Source organism: Lissotriton vulgaris, chromosome 4_1 (assembly GCF_964263255.1).
Source record: "Lissotriton vulgaris chromosome 4_1, aLisVul1.2, whole genome shotgun sequence".
Classification (NCBI taxonomy): domain Eukaryota; kingdom Metazoa; phylum Chordata; class Amphibia; order Caudata; family Salamandridae; genus Lissotriton; species Lissotriton vulgaris.
In genome coordinates, this window is record NC_141691.1 from 1,922,767,509 (window position 1) to 1,922,784,140 (window position 16,632).

Consider the following 16,632-nt stretch of genomic DNA (forward strand, 5'->3'; position numbering starts at 1 on the left):
TGTTATTCCAATGTGCAGAGCCTATTGGGAATATAGGAACTACACTGCAGTACAACACTGGAGGTCGCTGCCCCTTACATTATTGGCAGTGCGGCTCTATATAAGATGATGGCTCTGCCTCGATTTATCTAGGCATTACAGAATACGCACTTTCCAGTTCCGCCTAAATACTTTCAGGCCATAGAAGCAGAGGTTAGGACCCTCCTGTGGGACCCTGCAATCCTCGTTTCTCCCTGACTAAGTTCACGAAGAGCTGGTACGATGGTGAGATTGCTCTTCTGGAGCTCAAGAGCTTCTACTGGGATTCAGAACTAGCAGTCACTAACCATTGGGTACATTGGGCGGTAGATGAACCTGCTTATGGGATGGATCGGCACAACATGAACAAGATAACCCTTGCCACCTCCCTCTTTGACGCTGATCGGCCAGGGCTCCTGGCTCATAGCCCTGGGTTTTGTAAGTGGGATCTCATTGGGCTCTCAACAGTTTGTGACCTATGGGTAAAGGGCAAGGTCGTCCCCTTCAGCGAGCTGCAACGTCGTCATGATCTCAATCCCGGGATGTCCTTCTGATACTTGCAGGTGCATAGCGCATTGTATAAGGACGTCCCCATGGGCACCGACCTCCTGGCAGCCTCGTCATTAAAAGGTAGGCTACTTGAGGATTATCTAATTGAGGAAGTTATTTCATGGACCTATAAGAAGATTTTAAATGTCTCCCCAGATGCTTTCGGGAAGATCCGTTCTAAATGGGTGGAGGATGTGGGAGATTTGCATGATGAAGAATAGCAGGAAGCACTGGCATCTCCTAGAGAGATCGAGAGGTTGGGGTACGCTCTAGATTTAAACTGATGCAGCTTAAGCTCCTCCACAGACTTTACTATACAGGGGTTACACTATCTAGGATGGGCATTTTGGGTTCCCTGCAGTGTCCCCAATGTTGTGGGCAAGTGGGAACATGCTTAAACCAGTTGTGGGAATGCCCAAGCATACGACAGTATTGAAGGAAAGTGACCTCAAAGATGTGGGAAGTTTGTGGGAAGATTGCGGAGGTCACCCCTGACTTTGCTTAAAGAATATATGGGAAGTGACTGACTTGACAGCTAAATAAAGGACTTGGGTCTCCCTTGGGATTGTAGTTGCGAAACGCAATATAGCCAAGGCTTGGAAGGGTGACAAAACACCTAAAGTCCATGACTGAGAAACGGATATGGACTGGTGTATGTAGACAGAGAGGTTGGTCTACGAAGGGAGGGGTTGCCCCGAGAAGGGGACCAAGATTTGGGGTGAATGGAACAAAGCGAAGGGAATGTTGGGTGAACCGTTTCTGGATTCCTCCATACAAGATGGTATGACTTTTGATAACATTGGTCAAGAAGTGTAAATTGATGTTCCATAATGACACAGAGATGTTGGGCTCCAAAGATAAATCAATGCTGGTTTTCATACTTATGCACTATATTTGTTTTTCATGTCAATAAAAAGATTTATAAAAAAAAAGATCCATTCAAAAGATATTGGTATTTCCTTCCTAGTTGGCTTTGGGTCTAGACATATTAATATTTCCTGATTCATTTTAGCAATGATTCTGGGAGCAACATATAGAGTATGAGTCTTTCCCCATTTCTTGGTGATCCCCTTCTTTCTAACAATAGAGGGCTTTAGTATTAGTACCATAGGAGAAGTTCGCCTTTGTCTCCATACCATTTGATGTAGTGGCTGCGTGATTACTAAAGGCATAACATTGGTCTTAACATGGGAAAATTGACCTCTAACAGATTCCGAGACCAAGAATAATCAATGGTCAAATGATGGCACTGATAATCTAAGTGACCCACTTTGGGGTCATTTGTGTTGATTATCTCAAGATTATTAACTATTAATAGACTGTTGAGCGCATTACGACTAAAATGGGGGCTAGGATCCCAATGTCCATCAATCAGACCGCACACTGTGGAGACAATCCTATTGCAACTATGGACGTTAAAGTCACCTATCCATAATATATCAAGGCATTTATGGTGGGGTTTCATGAGGTGTCCAATATTCTTCTCCAATTATTACGCTACCGTTCCCATATTGCCTTCAAATGTATTAATATAAAAGTTAATCCAATCCCGTCTTTTGTGACATTCACATAGGAGAATATGATAACAGGGTGGAACATTTACAAATGTAGCTACCTAAAGCCTAACTGTATTGGCTATTAGCGTTATTATTTCCCCACTAGGACGGCCAGCTCTAGAAGGCAAAGCATCTGTCTGGAAGGAGCAATATCCATCTAAATAGATCTGATCAATTTCCCAGATTTCTTGGAAACATAAGATGTCAAAGTTCATCACCAAAGCTAGCCAGTTCGGGTTGCTTTTTTTCTGTCTGTAACCCGCTGTGTTCCAGGAGATTATTTTGTAACTTTCTATGTCTTCTCCCGCTTGATCGATCTCCTCTGGTGAGGGAGCTATGCTATTATTTCCCTAAAGGTTAGACAGACGTTTAGGCAATCAGTCACAAGCTTCAAGCTCTCCCAAAGGGGCATATCTATTGCTGACCGGTATGATTGTACTCATTGGGTCAGGCTAAAGAATGGGAAAATAAAAGGGTATAGCAGACCTGTCCCTAGTCTCTACAGTTGAATGGGCCTTAAAGGTTTATAAAAGAAGCCTAATGGGAGTGCAAACATCTGGGCGTCAGGTAAGGAAGCATTCGGCAATATATTTAATAAATCCCATACCAGTCGTAGACTGTTAAATTTCACAACTCTGTAGTCCCTCCTAATGTTTTAGGTGCATGTCCCACCCAGTTTACTCTCCTGGCCATAATATTATGGTTATATAGCTTAATTCTGTCCATATGAAATGGGGTCAGCCAATGAAAGACCGTGTCCATTAATGGTTCTGTGGATTCCTGCTGGGTAGATTTCAATTTGGGAGTATTAGCTAAGATGAAGACAAATGGGTATGCTGCTGGGAGGAGATATAATCTCCCTCTTTGTATGGATGTCTGGGCCCTCTGAGTGTTCATAGGCTCCTGGTCATCTTCAGCAGAAATCTCCCCATCTTTACAAGCGCTGTTCCCATTGGGGGTGTTATCAGGCCCAGTTCTCCCCGTTCAGTGTCCCTCTTCAAGTGCAGTAAAATTACACTGTGGAGACAGGTGAGCTATTGAGGATTTCCCTTGAGTGTCCACAACCAGGGAGTGTTGACTTTGGATATTTGAGGGTCCATCCAGTCTCTTGTTTGCGCTTTTTTGTGGTATTTCCAGTGGCAACAGGGTAAGATCAGTAACATGACCCGGACACCCAGATAATGATTGAAGTTGGACATGCCTTTCCTCATGGCCCCTCCCTTACTTGGTTATAGGAGTAACGTGATTGCCTGCTCCAGCTTTTTGCATAATTCATCACCTGAAGGTAATGGGTATGTTCTAGCTGCAACGTCCAAGTGTGTCCCCAAATGGTGTGTGTCCAAAATAGTGATTTTGATAGATTTCGATGGCTTAGTTGTGGCAGAGTTATCAGCCCTTCCCCTTTTTCTTTTGTCCTGGAATTCCTCTATGGAGCTACCATCAGCTTCAGGGACCTTTAAGCTATGAGCAAGATGTTAGTCACAGTATTATGACTTATCTGGTCTGCTAAGATACCCGTTCCATTTAAATCTGGAATCATTCTAACCTCTTCTTGTGAGAGGCGATGTTACGTGAGTTCAATATCTTTAGAGAGCACTTCTGCTGCTCTCCTCAGAAAGGAATCCAAAGTGTTGATGATTTCTCCCCCTGGCTAAGAGGCTTTAGCCTTTCGCTTGCCCATTCTTTGAGTGTAAGTACGTCAGTGAAGAGGCTTCAAAACTAGGGGGGTGGCCCAGCCTTTTCCGGGCAATGATGGGTGTAGATGGGCCCGCCATTGTCCCGGGCTTTGCCCGGGCGTGTCAATGCATGCGTACTGCACCGCGGGCCAATGTCACGCTTTTATGTGCATTGATAAGCACATGGGTAGATGGGATTTCGAGTCCCCAGTGATGTGCTTGAGGTTAGGGCACGGCTTCTACCTCTTTCCAGCGAGTACACAGCATGCATGCATGCATCAGCGGCTACCAGGACATGTAAAACATAAAAATGCAAGTCCAACTTTTTAAATGTTCTATACCCTGCCCTCTGGGCTGTATAGGGCCAACCCTAGTGGTGAATAATATATATTAAAAAGGAAATTTAGGCCTAGCGAAAATGTTTATTTCCCCAGGTTGAAATGGCAGTTTAAGACTGCACACACAGGCTGCAGTGGTAGGCCTGACACATGTTTAAAAGGGTAACTTAAGTGAGTGGCACAATACGTGCTGCAGGCCTACTAGTAGCTTTTAAATTACAGGCCCAGTACACATGTAGTACCACTTTACCAGGGTCTTACAAGTAAATTAAATGTATCAACTTGGTGTAAGTCAAATTTACAATGTTTAAAGGAGAGATCATATGCACTACTGCCATGGTTAGCAGTCGTAAAATGCATGGTCCTAAGGCCAACGTAAAGGACATCAGCAAAAATGGAGGAGAAAGGCAAAAGGTTTGGGGGGAAGACTACCGGAAGGCTGACAGGTCTAACAGTTTGGTATGTTATGGTATGCAAAATTTTGGAGTGCACTGTCACCCACGAGGGTATCCTGGTGCTGAGCAGGTCTGTGTTTAGCTAAACCTAAATGGGACTACTTGAAAAGCCAGGCCTTTGGCTTCTTGCAGAATTCATGAACTGAGGAAAAGAATCTTATGGGTAGTGGCAGGTCAGTCCAAGCTTTAGATGTGACATGGGATAAGGCTCTACCACTTGATCAATTTTGCATGGGATGTTTGCAAGTATGATTTTGAGGAAGGGAGGTGACTGGAAGATTTGTGAAAGCAGATGTGATTGTTAAGGTATGCTGGGGCAGTGTTATGTGGAGCATTAAAAATGTGAATGATGACTTTCTGTTGTACTCGTTTGTGTATGGGGGGGCCAATGGAGCACCTTCAGGCCTGATGTCTTGTGAGTACGACGTGAAAGATTGAGAGTAATTCTGACGGCTTAGCTTTCAGTGGGTTTTTGGTTGATCCCTGTAAAGAAGGTGTGCACGTAGTCCAGCTTTATGGTGGTAAGAGGTGCATGTGAATTTTTTTGGGGTTTCTGATTGGGGAGCCAAATGAAAATCTTTCTCAGCATTGTCAGGTATGGAAGAATGAATTGGCAATGGCAATGACTTAGGCAGTCATGCCATGCTTGCTGTTGTGGATGCTCCCGATGTTTTAGGCATTGTCAATCCTAGCTCTGTTGAGCATCAGGTGGGGTCCCACAGCGAAGTGCTCTTCCAGAAGATCACAATTTCAATCTTGTCTGTGTTCAGTTCAGACAGTTAGTCTTCCTCCAGTGGGCAATTTCAGTCAAGCAGGCTTGAACTTGACCCAGGTAGTGGGCGTTTTTTCGATTAGGGAGAGAATGAGGGGGTTGTCATCGGCATAGGACAGGAATTTGATGTGATAATGGATAATGATGCTGGATGAAGAGATATTGTGTGTGTTATAGAGGGCTCAGTTCGGCGAGCAGTCCTCTGGGCACAGGGGGGTTTCTTAGGAAACTCAATAAATGAATGATCACACTATGGACCCATAAAGAACTCCTGCCAAGTATTCTATCCAGTGGTTTTAATGAGAAGCTAGAAATGCACACTAAGCTATAATCCGACTAAAACATGTGGGTGTCTTTTAACAAGTAGATAAGGTCACATTGGCCTTACAGATTTAATCAGCCCATTGTCCTTTGTTCAATGTTAGTCCCTCAAATCAAAATTGACAACAACTTGAAATCCAACCTCCCTGTGGTCTAGGTCCTGTTTATGTTCTAACTAATGGCATTCAACATAAGTGTAACGGAGAGCTAGGCACTGGTGTATGTATTTAGTATCTAGTTCTATCATATGCCCTCATTTGCATTGTTTATAGGACAGGAGTTACGTGTGACAGGCCCTCATTACGATAATACTGATCATTTGTTAACCTGAGTTACTTGTAAAATTAGAATTACTACAAGTATCTGTTGTTTTTCACAAGCACACAACCCCTGCTTAAGCAGGTGAAGTCTCATGTGAAATACCAGGGGAAATGAGGAAAACCTAGGGGAAAAGTGAGCCGGACTTACAGTTTTCCCTAGGATTTCTTCATTTGTCAAAGTGCATAGTGAGCTCAGAAAGCCGACTCACACACGCAATCAGCCCCAAGGGCTTTTTGTGCAAGGCAGGCCCAGGTTTTGGACCATTTAATAACCGATGATTGAAGAACTGTTCCCACTGGATTCAGTGTCTTTCTTGCCCTAAGCTCAATCCTTTTGTAGCACTTCCTCTTCTCTGTACTATAAACATTCCAAGAAGCCCCTTATATCCAAATGCTAACCCCTGCTTGCATCTGGAGGGAATCCAGCTCTCCCTTAGTCACTCCCCTATTTAGATAAGCTAACTTCCCCTCTGTTATATTAAAACAAAGTGGTTGCCCCACTGCTAGAGTTAGGGCCTGAAAGTCTGGGGGTCTCATAGAATGAATGGGAGCAGATGTGGTGAGCCCTATTTCATATTTGAAAGTTGTTTGAAAATGGCCCATCTGCAGGGTCACCCAAAAACTCTTTGCCTCCCCCTCCCTTTTTTATGACCTCATTTCTGTTGGCCTTAGGACTCTGAGCACTTGACCACTGCTAACCAGTGTGATGGTGCTTATGCTTTCTCTTTAAACATGGTAATATTGGCTCATGCCCAAGTGGCATATTTAATTTACTTAGAAGTCCCTAGTTAAATGGTATAGGTGGGCCTGAAGCACTGATTGTGTCACCCACTTAAGTAGATATTTAACCAGGTCTTAACCCCTTCAGCGCTGCACGAATTCCGCTGCGGTGCTGAAGGTTCTAAAGAACCTATGGACTCATGACGGAACGGTACCGTCATGAGCACAGGCCAACCGACGCTCATGACGGAACCGTTCCGTCATGAGCATGGAAGGGGTTAAACTTACAATCAGACAAATTAAAGGTGCAGATTGATCTAATTAATCTGATAGCAGTACACATAGTGACAAAAAACTAACAACTGGACTAAATAACAGATCAATCACAAAAGGAAATAATAAAAATGCACAAGGTAGTGGACATTTATCAAACCACAACTGTGGATGCGGACAAATAATAGACAAACTGGCTTCGCTTCCAGAAATCCCATAACCGCAAAACAGCCAAACAATCAAAATCAAGGCATAGTGGGGACTACCAAAATGACATTTAACCCTGTGCAATCTGGCAAAGAAAACAACAAGCAAGCAGAGAATATGATATGTAGAAGCAATAATCAGAACACGGCTCAATAAATGCCCACTCAGAGCTCAACAAGTGGGGTTTTGACAAAAAGAAAATGAAAGCGAGCTCGGAGGGCGAGGCATCATTATAGTAAACAAATCTCTCAGGGAGGAAGACAACATTATCCAATATTCATCCAAAAGTCCACAGATAACTTAAAAAATACAAGTAAAACAGAAACAACAATGGACACGCTCAGTCCAGGGTTAAAATACAAGACCTCAAGGTTACCTCAAATAAATCTTTATAAAGTACAGTCCTCTCATCTGATCAAGTAAATATTAATGAACAGAGAATACAGAATGTAGAAACCAATATAAAAAAAAATATGTCAAACATCAGGGAAAGCAAAGCTTGAAACCCCAATATCAATGTCAGAGAAACGAAACATAAACACAAAATATGCGGGTGAACCTTGCAACTCAAGGGAACTCTCAGTTCCAGTCCTAACTGGATATAGTGAAACAATTCAAGAGGAAGTGGTTCCAAGCACAAACAAAAAAATGATTGATGATCAGTCAACAAACAAGATATAGAGGTAGTAAAACCAACAGTAAAAACACCAGGAATTCAAACGAAAATAGACCACGGTAAAAGAAACCAAATAAGAGTCATTATGAATAAACAGGGCCGGGTTTGTCAATTGCCCACTGAAGAACAAATAAGTCAAGAGCACCAATGGGCAAGAACCAGACACAAAGCAGGAAGCCTGACTCGCGAAACCCCAAAATAGGGTAAATACAACATCTATATCCAGCATAGGCCCTCCCAAGAGAAAACAAGCCAAACAAGTTATACAGATCACGAAAAACCTACGAATTTAATAAGGGCAAACCAAGCAACATATTGTCCAAGTTACATAGCAGTGACCTCATCAAAATTGATATTTGTGCCAGAGTATGCAATGAGGAGAAGATTGGATACAGTAAACAGGGGCCACTTACTAATATTATTTAAAGAGAGACCGGAATTAAGGAATATCAGAATATCATCTAGCTGTAGAATTCCAGCAAACAGTAAATAGACCGGAACTAGAGGCAACCCTAACAAGCTGGACATCTAACGGAGTGGTGGACCAGATCTACTCAACAAGACCTGTCTTCGAAGCCTGGGGCATAGCTTTAAATGATCGCAAATGCCCTAAATACTTGCATATTTGAAATGAAGATGAACAGTCCAATAATTAAGGAAGATCCTTTATTCAGTCGAAGAGCATAGTACAAGTAATCCAGCAAGATCAGCATCAAGGAATAACTGACACATACAAAGGATGCACATAGCTATGACATGTATAACATTCTACATCAATGATGACATAACTAGAATGTGTGAGGTTAAAGGAACAGAGCATAAAGTAAGCAACACAACACATCTCCCTTTCTAATAATAAAAATAAAAAAAATAAAAGAACCCGGAAAATACAATAAGTGGATAAAAACTTAAACAATCATAAACTGAATGAAAAAGAAACCACTACTTATGGTTTGTGATTTTCCCTCTAACTATTGTTAGTGATATAATCTTTAAGCCACAGAGGAACCACCCTCTTCCTTGAAGAATGGCGGAGAGAAGGATCCTCACAGGTAACAGAACCATCTTCCATAGGAATGACAACAGAATCCTCAGGGATGTTACTAGAAGAATCTAAATTGTCACTTTCAGAAACAACTGCACTAGGAATATCACTCGAACTAGAACAAATAGCTGCTCCAGAATTGTCAATCAAATCATTGTTCCCACTAGAACCATCCATATCCAAGTCTTCTGGTTTCCATTTGTTAGAGAGATCAGGTCTAGAAGCACAATTAGGATTACATCTGGCAACTCTACTTAAATTCCAGACTTTCCCATTGCTAAGTTTAACAGAATTCTTTAAAACTTCCATTACTTGAAAGGGTTCAGAAAAAGTAGACTCGCCTTTCTGTACCTTAAAAGGTTTTTTAATTCTAATCCAATCACCAATACTTATCTTGACCTCTTTAGATCCATGTTTCAAATCATGATATTTTTTACTTTTGTCATGGACCTGTACCAACCGTGCCTTAACTAGATCATTAGAGTAAGGCTCAATTCCACCAGAAAATAACCAAGTAGGAATGCTTTTAGAACGTGGTTTCCTACCTTTCATTAGGACAAATGGGGAAACACCAGTTGAGTCATTTACAGTAATACGATAATTCCAAACAACTTTCCCAACTTGAGTTGGCCAATCCAAATTATTACTAATGGAAAGTTGAATAGTATTTTTCAAAACCCTGTTAAAACGTTCTACTACTCCATTGCCACCAGGATTATAAAGAGAAGTGGTTCTATGTCTAATACCAAGTTTACTGAAATATCTTTTCGCTTTAACAGATAAGAACTGAACACCATTATCGGTGAGAATGCAAGAAGGAATACCCTCAGTAACAAAAGTTTCATCCAAGAAACTTAAAACAGAATCAGTATCTGCTCTCTCTACTACCTTAACAACCGACCATTTAGAAAACAAATCAATAATGACTATTAAATACCGATTAGAACCATCTTGATCTTGAATAGGACCCATAATATCCACAGCGACAGATTCCCAAGTAGATTCAGGAGGAGAACACTCCAACATAGGAGGGCGAAGGGTACGTAGGGTTTTGTCTGCCGAAGCACAAATGACACAATCTCTAACAATCTTTTCTATTTGAGAATCACAACCAGGCCACCAGAATAAATTCTTTACCAAAGATTTGGATCTCACAATCCCGGGGTGACCTTCATGGCAAAGTTCAATGATCCCTTCACGCAAACCACCAGGAGGAACGATTCTTTCACCCCTTAATAAAGTCTCGTGAGCAACAGAGAGTTCAGACCTGACTTCCCAAAAAGGTCTAAACATATCATCCAACATATCTTTTTTATCTGGCCAACCTTCAATTGTGTAGGAAATTACCTTTTGTAAACATTCATCAAACAAATACTCATTATTCCATTCTTCTTTGCCGAAAGCTGATAGGCCTTCATCATGAACATATGCTATTTGTAATTCATTCCAATCATTATTATCAACTTCCTCTAACATTACAGGCATCCTTGATAGAAAATCTGCAAGGACATTGCTTTTGCCAGGCACATAAACAATCTTGTAAATGAAGTTCTGTAGTCTCATAGAAATTCTAGCCAGGCGAGCAGAAGCATTGATAACCCCTTCGGTAGTCAAAATCTTTACCAATGGCTTGTGGTCGCTGCGTAATAAACACATTTTACCCCATACGAAAGATTTGAAATGATCAAGTGCCCAAGCACAGGCTAAGGCCTCCCTTTCTATAATAGGATACTTTTCTTCACAAGGAGAAAGAGATCTTGAGGCATAGGCTATTACATTTTCCTTCCCCTTCTCATTTATTTGCACCAAAACAGCTCCCAGACCCTTGTTACTAGCATCAGTAGTAATTACAATGTCTAAAGATGGATCAAAACTGTGTAGAGCAGTGGTCTGGGCAATAGCGTTTTTGATATTCATGAAGTCTTCATTACAAGATTTAGACCATTCAAACTTCACACCCTTTTTTAAAAGTTGCCGAATATTGAATGAGACACTCGCAAAATTGGGAACATACTTAGAGCAAAACTCAGCCATCCCTAAGAATGACTTGATGTCATCTTTACTTGTCGGAACAGGAGCCTCGGAGATAGCTGAAACCAAAGAAGGTTTAGGTTTAACTCCCTCTGCGTCAATGATATGGCCTAGATAAGTTACACTTTTCTGAGCAAATTTACATTTAGAATGTTCAACGGTAAGGCCCTTGCTTTCAAGAATATTCAAGACTTTATGTAATCTTGATAAATGCTCATTTTCATCATCTCAGAAAACAAGAATGTCGTCTTGAAAAAATCTGACACCTTTTTCTCCCTTAAATAATTGGTACATAAGTCGTTGGAAAACTGCAGCCGCTGAAGCTAAACCAAAAGGCATGCGTTTATAACGGAAGCAACCAAAAGGTGTCACAAAGGACGTAAACTTCATTGAATCAGGGCATAGGGAAATCTGGTGGTATGCAGATGACAGGTCTATGGTAGAGAACCATTGGGCATTACCAATACTAGAGACCATCTCATTGATTTTGGGAAGTGGGAATTTGTCAACCACAATGTTGTTGTTTAAATATCTTAGGTCTACACATAACCTGATTTTGCCATTGCTACGTCTTGCGACGACAATTGGCGAAACCCATTCACTCGCTTAAATAGGTTCTATGATGTCAGTAGACACAAGTTTATCCAGTTCTTTACTGACTTCATCTCTCACTAAGATAGGCACATTTCTACACTTGTGCACCTTTGGACAAGCATCATCCTTTAATATGATTTTATGTTCAAAACCAACTAAATTCCCCAAAGTTTTACTAAAAACTTTTGGAAATTTCTTTAAAATGCTATCCGTAACAATAGAACAATCATCAACTACTAGGACTTGTTCTTTACTATTAGGATCCAAGATAATGTGGAGTTGTTTTTGGTCGAACCACCCTAAAACAGGTGGTCCTTTCTTCGAGATATATAGTTTCCCTCTACACTCCCTGTCCTTGAACCTGAAAACAAACCAACGAAAACCCAAGATGGAGATAGGGTCTCCCAAATAACCTTCAGGGTGGATATCTGATGGTAATAATCTCTCACCAACATGTTGGATAAATGAAGATTTCCACATTTCTTCATTAACAATGGTGTAAGGTGAGCCCGAATCGGCATAAATTTTTACAACTACACCTCCAATACTCATTGTACAAATAGGTTTGTTAACCATGTCTTCGTCTCTTATTCTTAAAACTAACTTATCATGAACATTCATCACTAGATTATCCTCAACATCATTTTCAAAATTCTCTTCCTCATCAATGTCATTCACAAAATTTACTTTACTTCTCTTTTTCCTGTTGCATGCTTTCGTTAAATGACCTTTCAAACCACAACTAGAACACTTGGCTTTCAAACCAGGACATCCTTTGAAGTCAGCCAAATGGTCTAAACTGTTGCATCTGTAACATTTAAGTTTAAAATTTGAGGAGGACTGAGGATGTTTAGTTGAAGAAGCTTTGTTGTTAGAACTAAAAGACTGCCTAGAACTATAGTTAAACCTTTTTTTATCAGTAGCATTAACTTTGCAAACTACCTCGTTAGTCATTGCACTATTATCATTCTTTATCACATTAGCGCATCTGCCAGACATTTCTGCTTTGCGTGCAATGGCAAGAATATCATCTAAAGGAGAATCTCCATTTATCCATAACCTATCTTGTATGGACGCATTATAGGAATGCATAACAATTTGGTCTCTAATTAACTCCTCTTGTAGTACACCAAATTTGCAATCCAAAGACAATTTTTTAAGATCAGCAAGAAAATGGTCAATGTTTTCCTCTTTAGTCTGTTTCCTAGAGAAAAATGTATACCTCGTTACGCCAATACACACTTTAGGAGCAAAATAAGTGTCTAAATGTAAAAGCGCTAACATATAAACATTTAAATCCCCAGGAAAAGAGGGTTTAGTCATGGTTTCGTATACTTTTAGTCCCACAGGACCTAAGGAATGAAGAAGAAGTCTCTTTTTTTGAGCATGAGACATTTTTCCATCCTCATCTAAGGCATCTATATAGTTACAGAAATATGGTTTCCACTCCAACCATTTAAGTGGTGGTTCGTTGCCTGAAACCCAAAATGCCTGAGGAGGACTAATATTATAATTAGGTTGAGTCATTCTAAAATGTGAAACCTAGACAATTTCAATTTAAATAAAATGCTGGATACAGTACTTAAATATCAATAGTAAAAAGAACTAATGCATCAATATATAATATGCTTATAGCGGTAAAAACGGTGTTAAACGTTAATTTAAGTCATCAAAACTGCTTGAATAAAATAATAAAAAAATAATAATAAAATGAAGAAGGTGTGCGAATCACCGTAGGTAGTAACTCGCTGATGAGAGTGAGGAAGGTGTGCGAATCACCGCTGATGGCACTGCGCAGATGAATAAAGATGTCACTTTCTTTCCGATCGTAAAACTTCCCCTTTTAAGTCTCTCACGTAGGACTTCGTATCTTTTCCTGACTTCAAGTTTACTTAAGATGGCCGCCAACGTGTTACGTCACACGCAAATGTCCCACAATGCAAAACGGAGCGTCAGACGTCAGAGAGTAGTATTCTGTTCTTCGAAGGTGGAATCCGAAGGAAGAAGCTGACGGCAGACACGGAGAATAGACCACAAGGTGATTACTTTTAAAAAAGAATGGTGCGAGCTGTTGAGCGAGCAGAAAAGATTGCGAGCTGTGACGTGTGGGTGGTACAACGGTAACGGTAAAACGCTTCGTATCCTTCGTTACCTTAGCACTAATGTCACACAAAATCAACAATTCCACTCTTATTCAAAGTCACGTCGCTGTAAAGTTCTCCTTATTTTTTTTTATAAGGCAATAATCTCAAAGATAAAAACGCTTGCCAAATTAAAACGTAGTAATATTTTAAGATGAAGGAGTTCAATAAGTTCAATAACAGGCTCAAGCACACGAAAGTCAATTCATACTAGTCAATAATAAATGGTATAATCACCAAACAGCAAAATCCTTCCTTGTCTGTTGAGAAGTAAATGTCCTTTCCTCAAAAAAAATATTCAAAGCAGGTAAAAGGAATATTCCACGTAGGTTCTGCTCTTCGAATCCCGTCGCCAGTGAAATGAAGATGAACAGTCCAATAATTAAGGAAGATCCTTTTTTCAGTCGAAGAGCATAGTACAAGTAATCCAGCAAGATCAGCATCAAGGAATAACTGACACATACAAAGGATGCACATAGCTATGACATGTATAACATTCTACATCAATGATGACATAACTAGAATGTGTGAGGTTAAAGGAACAGAGCATAAAGTAAGCAACACAACAATATTTTACTACAAAAAACAGAGGCATCTAAGAGAGAACAAGCTACATTAGAGGGTTCAAAATCTTTCCTGAAGGGAGTCAGAAACAACACACCTTACCCACAGTAAAACCCAGTCCAAAACCAGAGAGAATCTGGTCCAAGCTTATCGCGATCTAAACAACAGATAGAAGACAATCAGGACTGGTCATGGGGGTGCAAGATCCTGAAATGACAAAGGACCTGGTGAAAGCATGAGGACCCGAAGAGCTGAAACTATGGGGGCTTGTCCCAGCTTCTAGAAAGAGTATGGCATTAAGATCTGTTCATGGAACGGTCACGTATTTAGAGAAATGGGCCAAGACCAGGAGACTCTATGCTACTTACAAAGCTTCGATTTAATTTTATTACAAGAAACATGAACATGACATCAAATTTAATTATGAAGAACATCATGTATTGGTGGAAAGATTTTCCAACCACTGGGATCCAAGAGGGGGTTGGGAGGGGGGCTGTCAATATATGCAACCATAAAATCCGATTGGATATTAGAAGAACTAGATGTGGGGGAAAAATAGTTGCACTTTTTGAATATTGAGTGTAAATGTCCTACTTATAAAAGGTCCTGCCAGTTAACGATTATAAATGTATACATCCACCCAGACAAAAAATGGAAGAAGGAAAATTCAATTAGCCTGGTAAACCTGATAAATGTGCTGCAAACTACCCCCCAACACTGAAATAATAATCGCTGGGCACTTCAATATCAACCTCAAGAGAAGTAACCAGAAAAGGAGAAAGAATTAACACAAACCCAAGGCCCAGGAAAAGAGCGGGAAGCCCTAGGCCTAACAATTCTGAATGAAAAGATAAAGAGAGACAGACCAGCAGCCATTACGTTTATGAGTGGCAAATGGCAATCGACGATAGACTACACTTTTGTCAGCAAGGAACTTCCCCACACGGTCGATGCACTTCATATCAGCCCCCGCACGGAAAGTGACCACCATCTGCAAAATTTGGTAATAAACATCAATTTGCTTCAGAAAATAAACACAGTGGCCCTAACTGAAATGCCAGTAATATACAATCTAAGAAAACTAAAGTGTTGTAGACCAAACACAAAACAAATCATGGAAGCCATTTATAAATATGCAAAAAACACAGGGTCCTGGAGCGAGCAACATCTTGAACAAAATTGTGAGAACTGTGCAAAAATCCTACAAAAAAAATTACCAGCAAATCTAGCACGCCAGAGTAACACAGGAACAAGAAATGACACATGAATGACATTCTGCTGCATGACCAGAAAAGAAAAATTTCAAGAGAGGTGAGAACCCAGGTCGTAGCAGCAAAGGAAGGAATAACCATGAACAAAAGCAAAATCATAGAAAAGAGGAAGGAATACAAGGACAAATGCATGGCGGCAAAAAAGGAGCATTAAGAAAACCTCTGGGGGAAATTACTCTGGGCAAGCAAACTGCCAAATAGCAGTGAATTTTGGGGAGTAATAAACAATCTAATAAAGGGACAGAGACAGCATCAAATCGCAGGTATTTGTGAAGACATATGAAAACAACACATCCGCAAATTGTATAACACCCTAAACAACAATAACATGAAGAAGATCATGGAACTGAAAGTTCCTCAAGAGGAAAGGACCAGCATAATAACCTCCAGCCCCCATTTGCCGATCCGATCAGAAGGAGACTCAAAATTCCCTAGCGCCTATGGATCCAACACACTAACAAAAAACAACTAAAAGGAGTAATAAAAAGAAACTAAAAACAGAACAGGCAGCAGGGCCAATGGCCTTCCAAACACCCTATTTAGGCAAGCACCAGACTTCTGGGCCGACTATGTCACACCTTTTTTTAATCACTTATACAGTAAAAACAAGATATCGAATTCCTAGAAAAGTAATATATTTCATCCAATTTACAAAAACGGAAGCTGCATCCAGCCAGAAAACTACAGAATTATCGCCCTGATCGATGTAGAGGCAACATTGTTTGCATCCTAATACACCTCCAGGCATGGACAGAGGAAAATTGCGTAATTCCGAAATTTCAAACAGGATTTAGGCCTGACATGGGTACAACTACTAACCTGGCAGCCTTGGCAATTTTGACAGAAAAAGCCATAGGCAGGAATTCTCGATCATTCATATGCTTCATAGACTTACAATTGACATTTGACAGAGCTCTAAGAGATTGACTCTGGGAAAAACTGAAAGCATTAGGTATACCACAACAACTAGTCAATGATATTGTAGCCTTACATAGTGACATTTGGGCCAGGGTGAAGCTTGGAGATGGCATCAGAGTGTCAGCCAAGATAAATACTAAACACGGCCTGAAACAAGGCTTTGTCTTGGCACCGAGTTTATTTATTT